Source organism: Ostrea edulis, chromosome 4 (genome assembly GCF_947568905.1).
Source record: "Ostrea edulis chromosome 4, xbOstEdul1.1, whole genome shotgun sequence".
NCBI lineage: Eukaryota > Metazoa > Mollusca > Bivalvia > Ostreida > Ostreidae > Ostrea > Ostrea edulis.
Window position 1 is genome coordinate 87729575 of NC_079167.1, and position 11311 is coordinate 87740885.

Here is an 11311-nt window from a genome sequence, read left to right on the forward strand (position 1 = left end):
AAAATCAAAGTTTTTCATCGCAAAATAGGCAGAAAGCCGCGCAAAGTAAAAATAAACAGCAAATTAAAATGTTTAAAAGGAATTACAATCGCGGAAAAAACATTGTTCATTTCATTTCTGAAAGTATATTTTTATCGAGGAGTTTTGTACTTTGAAAGTTGACATCTCAATCAGTTTGAGAGAAGAAAACATCATATACTTGGTCAACTTACACTCTATATAAATGATTATGATTAATTTTGATGAAATGATATGAATATTTCAAAGATTACCTATATATAGGCAAACTCATCTAAAGAATTAGAGTAAAGCTACAACAATAATAGTACCCCATGTGATTTAAGCTTGTGGAATACCGTAACTAGAATTAGAATAAATAAAAATTCATATGTTAGTTTGTTTATGAAGCGTTTTACGTGAAATTGAATTAACTTTGGAGAAGTAATAAATATGTTCACTCACCATGTTCGATTTCTCGTTGAAATATACCGGAGCCTCTCCGGGGAACTTTTTATATGCTTGACCACGTGATTGAACCACGTAACCATGACCGTAAGATTTGGGCAAGTAGATAAACAATTAGATAAACGTTGGATATCCATTAAAGATATTTCCACCTTCATTTGTAGATACTATCTACGGGTAGTATGTTTTGAAAACATTTCGAGAAGTGTAGCAGGAAACGTGATTTTTCACTAATCATCCCAGCATTTCTGAGTTTCTAAAATTCGATAGTTATATATGTACATGCAGGGGAGATGAGAGACTTTCCTTGATTTTATAAACAATCACATAACGAGAGAAAATTACATATGATCATTGATCACAGAAGAATTGACAATATATTTAACAAGCTTCTCATCTAACAAGTATAAGAAGGTACCCACACATACCAGGATGGAGGGTATTATTTAATATTATTTTTATATGCCAATTTTTGCCCAATTCTCTGTTGTAAATGATATTTATAAATCTATATTTTTTGCCTTTGATTTCTTTTCAAACATAAATTATAATGATGGCCATTTCCTCGTGAATGTAAAACTTATACGGTACCAATTTTGATGCACTAGATGCGCATTTCGACAAATAATTTCTCTTCAGTGATGCTCAACCGAAATGTTTGAAATCCGAAATAACGATAAACTTGCTAGAGCTAATTTAGGGAAAAACAGAGTGTCAATAGTGAAGTCAAATTCGTTTAAGGATAAGAGCTATCCATGAGGAAGATGATTTTTAATTTTGAAATGAATTTCTAAATTTTATCACAGCAATTAAATATACATCCGTATTTTCAAGCTAGTAACGAATTACTTAGCTACTGGGCTGTAGAGACCCTCTGGGACTAACAGTCCACCAGCAGAGGCCTCGACCCAGGGGTCATAAGTAAAACTTGTACGGTACCAATTTTGATGCACCAGATGCACATGTGCTGCAGTTGCGAACAATGCATGTATGAATCTTGATAAATATAGTACGTCTTTATTCCGGCAGAAATGAAAGTAGAATTATAGATAAATGAATTTTCGAAAATGCATGAGGGTATGATCTGCGATGTTTCATGCCTGTCTTATAGAGCCAGACTCCCCCCCCCCCCCATAGTGAAACTACCCCCCGGAGGTCTGGCTCTAGAGTGAGCCTCCCCCCAGCAGACTTACTCTAGAATAAACCTTACCCCCAGGAGAAAGACTCACTCTTGAGCCATAAAACCCTCTTGAAGTCTCGCTCTAGAGGGACACCCCCGCTTTCATCCCCTCCTGCGCAAACTATGAAATAAATTTTAGTTTATCGGACAGGGAATTACTTACCTACCTAACAACCTCTCTACCTACCTACCGACCGACCTACCTACTTATACCTACCTACCGACCTACCTACTATACCTACCTACCTATCTACCTACCTACCTCTCTACCTACCTACATATCTACCTAACTACCTACCTGAAGTTGTACAAGTTTAAAAGCATAACCGATATTTGTACGCAGATGAGAAGAAACATAAATTCAAAATTTCCTGATTTCATTTTTCAATCTTCTAAAACTAACCAAGGCATAGGTATTGTGTGGGACAAAGTTCAAGGTCTATGGGTCAAACAAAATGACTTATTAATTCCAATGTGTTATATTCACCGTTTTCTTCTCTTGAGTTTAATGGACGATTTAAGCAAAATCATTTATGCCCTGCTGAAAAAGGTCTTGGTATCTAAACAATCTCCATAAAGTGATAGTAGTTTACCAGGAATAAATGAAGGGGGAAGTCCTGCTATGGGGGAAGTCTGACTCTACAACTAGTGATAGAGTAGGTCTTCCCACGGGGAAGTCTGGCTCTAGAGTGAGACTTCCCCGGGGGTTATCCTGCTCTAGCGTAAGCCTTCCCCCAGGGGAAGGCTCACTCTAGAGCCAGGCTCCCGGGGGTAGGCTCACTCTAGAGCCAGGCTTCCGGGGGAAAGCTCACTCGAGAGCCAGGCTTCCGGGGGTGGGGTGGGGGGGGGTCTCATTATGGGGGAAGGCTCACTCTACAACACCAGCACACTTTATGAAGCGCGGTATCTATAGGAATTTCCAGCCGGTAAAATAGACGTACATTGGCACTGTTAAAGTTTCTCGAGATCCATATACACATTTTTTACAACTGCAGCACATTCAGATAGGAAATGGCTATCATTAAAAAATTCATAAAGATATCAAAAGCAAACACATTAAAAATATGAATACTAAGTTTTGTTTGTTCTGGGAGTAAGGTTTTTCAGAATGCTAACTAGATGGGAATACTCCACTTCTCGAGGAAGGGGGGGGGGGTGATTGGTTGATTGTTTTGATGTTTTCCGCCGCACTCAACAATTTTTCAGTTATCTGGTGGCGCCCAGCTGTTGTTTGGTGGAAGAGAGAACCCAGATACAATGTACCTGGGAAGAGATCACCGACCTTCCGAAAGTAAACTGGGAAACTTTCTCACTTACCGGCGCGAGGGGGATTCGAACCCGCGCCGACAGAGGTGAGAGGCCGTGTGATTTTGAGCGCGATGCTCTAACCACTCGGCCACGGTGTAGAATATTTGAAAGTTCTCTGTTATTTGAAGTATCATCAATTCACTTGATGCGCACACCAATTCAATTAAAGATCTCTTCAACTTAGTTCAAGTAATAAATGATATCACCAAATCTGAATTATTGCTCGCATTGTTGATAGCATTCATTATTCTGTGGAACTGACGCGCGCTATTATTGAATTGTTGCTCTCTTTGAATGTATTGTTGATATCAACAATTGAATGTTTATGTGCGCTATAATTCAATTGAAGAAAGCAATTATTCACGTAATGCGCGCAAATCGTTCAATAATTAATTCTTGTTCTCTTCAATTGAATTATTGCTCGCATCTTGCAACTCAATTAATGCGCACAATTAATGCACAATACTTCAATTATTGCCCTCTTCAATTTAATTAATAATATCATTAATTCAATTGATGCTCGTAGTAATTCTTTTAAAGAAACTAGTTATTTGATAAGAGAAATCTTCAATTTAACAAATCTACAATTGAATTAAGGGTCTCTTCAATTTAATTTTTTCTCCCTTTAAAAGAATTGATGCAGGTATTAATTCCCAATATAAAATCCTTATAGATAATCAAATACATTTCAGATTGAATTAAAGATATCAAATCATTTATATCGAGCTTCAAATCAAATTTTGCGAACACTAATTCCACCTCATTGAAGCACACATCAATTCAATTTATGAGAACGATAATCGATTTGAAGTGAATTACTGTGCCCATCAAAGTATGATATCTTCAATTGAATGGATGATACCTTCTAATGATTAAAGATGTCTTCAATTAATGGAGTTTATGTTAATTCGGTGTTCCATGTACTGGTGTGATTTGAGCTGCATTTTTATAATCGACCTGCATATCTAGAAGGAAGGTCGTTGAAGTATAGGTGTGTGAAAGTAGCGTGTTCACATTCTGTTTATTACAGTGCCACACTCAAAATTCATCGCCAGCTAACTGTTCTTAAGTTCCAGGCAAAATGCATGTAATTTTGTATACTTTGAAAACATGAGATGTGTCCTTTAAAGAGTAGCTTTTCACATTCACATTCATCATGAACGATCAAAATACCTTGAAAGATTGCCGTTTTCCCGCGTTGATCAAGGATCAAAGCTTTGTTTCAACCTTCTCTTGTCTTCCCGAATTCCCCTATTGAATAATCCCGCCTAATTGGTGTGTACCCAGTCAGGACCAAATAAACAGTACAAGATGACCCATGGTTCTTCATTGAACGGCGAGTTCACCATAACATCTAGGTATAAAGGGTACAGAGCCCCAACAAAAATAAAGTTCAATTATTCTCTGTATCCTGAATTTAATCTTTCATTTGAAATTGTTGACTAAGCTGAAATCAGGGGATTAAAACGTTCCCTAAAGTCTGAATCAATATGAAGATAAAACAGCCATAAAGTAAAGTAAAGTAAATTTTATTTAAAGTCGGCACTATATACATTCAACATATCAAACACAAGCTCTTATAGCATTTCAGATTGCTTAAATCTGTTTTCAGCTGGAGCCTTCGCTATCCGGGATTCCCTACCAGGCCTCGCCTTAAACACGCTGGAGACCTTACGTGCTCCCAGGACCCTTGCCGCTTGGTAACTACACTCCCATTTATCATTTGTTACGCCCTCCACCCTTCTATTGTGACGTTGTATACGGTGGAGCACAGGCCTAAATTTTGCAGCCTTTCATCGGCAAAGCTGACGTCTCCATATGAGTGAAAAATTATCGAACGGAACGTTAAACAATATACATGTACAACCAACCAACCCTTATTGAATAACAGAATATCGAGATTTCCCGTCCATTCTTAAGCCCCCCACCCCCCATCCCACCCCCACCCCCACACTTGTCATGTCCATGCAGACAATTGTAAGGAATCGTTGTCAATATCTATATCAAATTGCTGATAAATTACAAACAGTTTGGACGTGTTTGAATGAAAATGTACAAAATGTAAACTAATGTTATCATCGGGGATAAAAAAAAAAAATCCAAATGAAAATATAATTCACCATAACAACAAAGGTATGAGAAATATTAGAGGGTATTGTTACGTGGATGTTTCATATCTTCAATAAAAAAAAATTGGGGGTGGGTAGGTAATTTTTTATGGTTTGAACATATTTTATTGTAACTGAATTTACAAATGGATTGAGCACACATTCTCAGAACGCTCTCTCCCACATACAAATGTACATTTATGTATGACAGAGGTATTTGTAATGGCCGGCGAAAATTTGAATGTCCGTTGTCGAGGTATATGGGAGGTACGTTATATGTAAACAAAGCTCATGCTAGTAAAAGTTTCGTTCAAAGCAGATTGTTATCAATTTAAAAAATAATTCTGAACACAATCAAATAGTTTCCAGTGTTGGGCACGTCTCATATTGTTTTAAAATGCTATTTTCTATTAATCAATCTCCATGTAAACAAAAACATGGCACGAGTCTTGTTTACATAATAAATCAAAGTACTGAAAGTACTGAAAAGCGCTAAGCTGACTTCATGAATTCTGTATGTAATGTTAATGAGCAGGAACAACATTAAAAAAGGGTTTATGCATTATTCTTTATTTTCACATAACTAAGTAGTACATTTTCTGTAAGAAAATAACAAATATGGATTGGAAGCAATGTCCTGAAACTTTTCAAAACGTTGAAATATAAATTTTATATGATGTTGTTAAAACAATGGTCACTATGATAATTTTGATCCCACACTAAACTAAAACCCTGTCCTTGGATCATGAAATTTACAATTTTGGTAAAGGACACCTGTTCTTATTAAATATTATCTATAATCAGAATTTAGTATCAATAGCATTACCACCGCTGCGGTGGTCCAGAGGTAAAGTGTTCGCTCTGTATGCGGGCGGTCGGGGTTCGAATCCCGGCCGCGACAGACCTAGTTCGTTAAACAGGTAGTGACAGTTCCATCACCAAACTCTCGGCATCAGGTGTGAATGTCACGGGTCCTCGGAGATGGCCTTTAAAACGGATGTCCCGTGTCACAGTAAGTGTGGCATGCTAAAGAACCCTCACTGCTCAATGGGCGTAAGCGCCGAGCATAGGTCTAAATTTGAAGCCCTTCACCGGTCTTGGTGACGTCTCCATATGAATTAAAAAATATTGAGAAGAACTTTAAACAAGATACAATCAATCAATAGCATTTAAGGCTATGTTATTCAAATATTTGACAAATGAACACTTTATACCCTGTTTAGCTCCCACCCATCTTCCCAAAGCAAGGGTTTCTGATCCGCTCTGCTCCGGTCCCTGGATCATTAAATGATCTACATGACTATGCATGTTTTTCTCTTACAGATGTGATGTTATAGAGAAGAACATTTTGGTAGAAAATGTGAAAACAGTTGTAATGGTAGTTTTCGGTATAAAGTGTTCAATTGTTATTACGCAACTAACTTACTGTTGTGTTCCAGTTAAATAGTGTATGAAATATTTTTAGAATACAACTGAAATGAAACAAATCAATAGTTTGATACATATATGTAAGTCACTTATATTAGAAAGGAACAAACAAACTGGACAAAAAAGAAAATTACACATAACCACATACACTAACAAATGCCACATGTCAAAACACACCAATAATGCAGGATTATAAAACGCTTTACATCCATTTCATTACCTTACCAGAAATCATTTAAATATACACATAAACATGCATCTGTATGACTTGTACTACAGAATCCAGTGCATAATTATCTGTAAATAGCAATCAAACCATGAAAGTGGAATTATTTTTTGTAATCAATAATGAAGTTATTTTCAATTCAAAATCAGGTTGGAGAGAATCTGAATCCAAATAAGTCCGATAAATACATGTATAACTGAAAACAAAAATTAGGAAGTTATTTAGAAAAGATGTTCATCATACATGTGCAATATTACTTTGAAACTGAATACTGCGTCATCAACAAGAGTGGAGATAGCTCATTTTTAACATGAAAGTTAGTGAAAGAGGATATACTAATTCAAATATGATGATGAATTAGACTAACATATAAGAATGGATTTACATTTACGTCTCAAAAGATTTAGCAATTGTAGTGATTGTTTGTTATACGTAAATCTAAAAAAAAAAAAAAAAAAAAAAAACAACCAAAAAAAAAACCCCAAGAGTTTGTACACAGGTACATTAAACGCTGTACTCATCAACTTGTGTGTATTACACTTCTTGTGTAAAAGCTCATATTCATATTGCAAAGGAGACTCATCCGTTTGTCTGAATGAGACATAATACACATTGCTATTGTTTTAATTTTATAAAACAGTTCTTTATATGAAAATGCTAATAACCTTAGCAAAAACCATAAGATTCGAAGCTTGTGTAGGAGTTCTAATATAAAAAAAAAAAAACAAAAAAAAAACGTAATAGAAGATTTACAACATGTACATGTATCTAAATGAGAATCCCAAACTAGGCACTGAAAAGTTACAAAAGTAATTTTCAAACGGTAATGTTCAAACCGCTGTTAGAAATAATGAAGAGGCATCTCACCAAAAAACTAAATGCATCTTTTTTATATGAAAAGATCGTTCAGCGAAAACAAAATGTGGGGACAGGGAACAACGACAGTACATCCATGCCCCTCCCCCTTCTTCATCATTTGTACGTTCGGAAATACATGTAGCATATGCATGTCATTGTCAATTGTTTGTTTGAAGTACAAAGAAATTGAAAACACGATTACTTTTCGTTGTATGTAGCGTGCTGTGGACCGCAAACCATTTCACATTCATGCTTGACACAATGGCAATGTTTATCTAACACTTGTTCTAAACATATGTATTTCAGTATACAGCCCTCGTAAAATTCCACGCGGTGTTTTTAATACTTGAAACCGGGGTATTGTCTTCCATAATATAATATAATGTACCTTTTATCTTTTCCTTGCCCCAAGACTATTATTTTTAGTCTCATTTTTGAAACTAAATCACGAAATCAGATTTGATTGTGTTGACGATGATTCTGAAGAATATCTTGGTCGTTTAGAAATAATAAAATAAGCTTAAGTTACACCGTTGCATCCTCTAAATTTCTGCATGACCGACTTACATATATGATCGGGGAAGGTGTAAGCAGTTACGCAATATCATCCTTCTGAGACACCGATCTCTGTCCTTCGCTGTCAAAGCATAATCGTGCACAAATTCTTTCTCGTTCACAATGGACGCGGATCAGTTAATGTTTTACTGTGTTGCATACATTTTTGCTGCGTCGGAAAAAAAATTTACTGAGTCGGAACAGCAGCCAAAACACACGTGGAAAACCCTCCTGACTCGTGTATAGCTTAATGACGTGGCTTCTAATTATAGATTGCACCATGCAAATTGATTTTCCTGGCCTCTAAGCGCCATGCGAAGGTAACAATGCAAAGGCACCTTAGCTAAAACGGTTTCATATACATATTCTTATTCAATTTTAGATTTTGAATCACTTAAATTATTACAGACGCAGATTCAAATGGGAATTTTAACTGAAGAATGGCCCATTCTATAATTAGAGGTCGCATCATTAAGCTAACAAGTTGATGTGGGTAGCACGTGACCTGTGAGTACACAAAGAAGAATGACCTGCATATGTGTCTCACTTTCCCCAAGAATGAGGACAAAAATATCACCCTTTTTATACATATTTTATTCACTGTTCAACGAACTGTATTTCCGTGGGGAAAAAAATGCAACTGCAGATATGAATGTTATCCCCGTGCTAGATCGGTTGTAAAATTACGACTACTTTAAACACGACTTGTTGACTACAGCGATGCATAAATTCGCCTATAGGTGGCGATAAACCGGAAACATGATGACGAAAGCAAAATCCAACTGACGGCAATAAGCGCTTAAGCTACGCTTAGCGCTTAAAAATCTCACTTGCAACTCAACAACTGATATTCAAATTTTGGTTGACCATTAGAAATACTTTAGTTAGGCATTGTAAACAATAAAAATGGAAAAATAAAATTGAAAATTTTCAACTCAAATCGTGTTCATGCCCCTTTAAAGCTTTATTGTCAATGACGAGACAGGGTATTTCTGCCGTATGTTTCTGCTTACATGTGACTTGTCAAAATTATTTTAAAAGCCCTGAAAAAAGTTTTATTTATCAAAAGTTCATGGATGAATCGCATTCAAAACATTTCAAATTCACGTGGGTTTTCGAATACTTAGAATGTTGTTGTTGGTTTTTTTTTCATATGTCAAATTGATTACTACTGCTATAAAACACCGTTTATATGGCAATGATCTAGTGATATAGACAGTTCTTCTAAATGTCACGTATATATATCTAACTTTGTATGTGAATCTAACCATCAAAATTCAGGAGGGGGGGGGGGGGACTTTGTAAAAGAATTTTATAACACTGCCTTGCAGTTGTAGTCGGGAGATCGTGCAAGTACTTTATGTAAAAGAGAAATCGTCTAAACGATAGATAATTTGGCAACCCAAATGTTATTAATTACATTAATTTTCAAATTCGATGTAGAATCTCTGAAAACCATATGAAAAATACATTGACACCCCCCCCCCACCCACCCATTTATTTGCAATTTAATTATGAAAGGTGAAGATAGCGGATAGTGATCAATCTCATAACTCCTATAAGCAATACAAAATAGAGAGTTGGACAAACACAAACCCCTGGATATACCAGAAGTGGGATCAAGTGCCTAGGAGAAGTAAGCATCCCCAGTCGACCGGTTACATCCGCCATGAGTCCTGTATCTTGATCTGGTAAACGGAGTTATCCGTAGTTAAAATAAGTGTACCAAGAACGACCTCACAACCGGTATAAAACACGTCAGACAGTAAGAACGACCTTACAACCGGTATAAAACACATTAGACAGTAAGAACGACCTTACAACCGGTATAAAACACGTTAGACAGTAAGAACGGCCTTACAACCGGTATAAAACACGTTAGACAGTAAGAACGACCTTACAACGGTATAAAACACGTTAGACAGTAAGAACGACCTTACAACCGGTATAAAACACGTCAGACAGTAAGAACGACCTTACAACCGGTATAAAACACATTAGACAGTAAGAACGACCTTACAACCGGTATAAAACACGTTAGACAGTAAGAACGGCCTTACAACCGGTATAAAACACGTTAGACAGTAAGAACGACCTTACAACGGTATAAAACACGTTAGACAGTAAGAACGACCTTACAACCGGTATAAAACACGTTAGACAGTAAGAACGACCTTACAACCGGTATAAAACACGTTAGACAGTAAGAACGACCTTACAACCGGTATAAAACACGTTAGACAGTAAGAACGACCTTACAACCGGTATAAAACACGTTAGACAGTAAGAACGACCTTACAACCGGTATAAAACACGTTAGACAGTAAGAACGACCTTACACCGGTATAAAACACGTCAGATAGTAAGAACGACCTTACAACCGGTATAAAACACGTTAGACAGTAAGAACGACCTTACAACCGGTATAAAACACGTTAGACAGTAAGAACGACCTTACAACCGGTATAAAACACGTTAGACAGTAAGAACGACCTTACAACCGGTATAAAACACGTTAGACAGTAAGAACGACCTTACAACCGGTATAAAACACGTTAGACAGTAAGAACGACCTTACAACCGGTATAAAACACGTTAGACAGTATTTGATCCAATGATAGGTTATGTTTGCAAACTAGAATGTTATAACGAATTTGTGAAATATTGACTTTAAACGAGACGGTTGAAACCCCACAACTCGTTTGTCAACTTGTTTAATATAAAAGTGCGACATCTAACTCCGAACACGACAAATCCAGAGTCGTTCCTACCCTTATTTCACTGTAATTTATGTATTTATAAGTCTCATTGTATCTATGGTTTGATTGATTACACTGAACTTGAACTGATCAATTACTAGATTGATATTCTTGGTGAAACACCGCCACTTTTTTTTTTCATTACAGTGCGATTTGGTCCTTTGTGTTCTGAAGCTATGATTCGGTCCTCTCTGTGTTAGTACGCTGTGATTCGGTCCTCTCTGCGTTATCATTGATGTGATTCGGTCCTCTCTGTGTTAGTACGCTGTAATTCGGTCCTCTCAGTAATAGTACGCTGTGATTCGGTCGTCTCTGTGTTAGTACGCTGTAATTCGGTCCTCTCTGTGTTAGTACGCTGTAATTCGGTCCTCTCTGTGTTAGCACGCTGTGATTCGGTCCTCTCTGTGTTAGTACGCTGTGATTC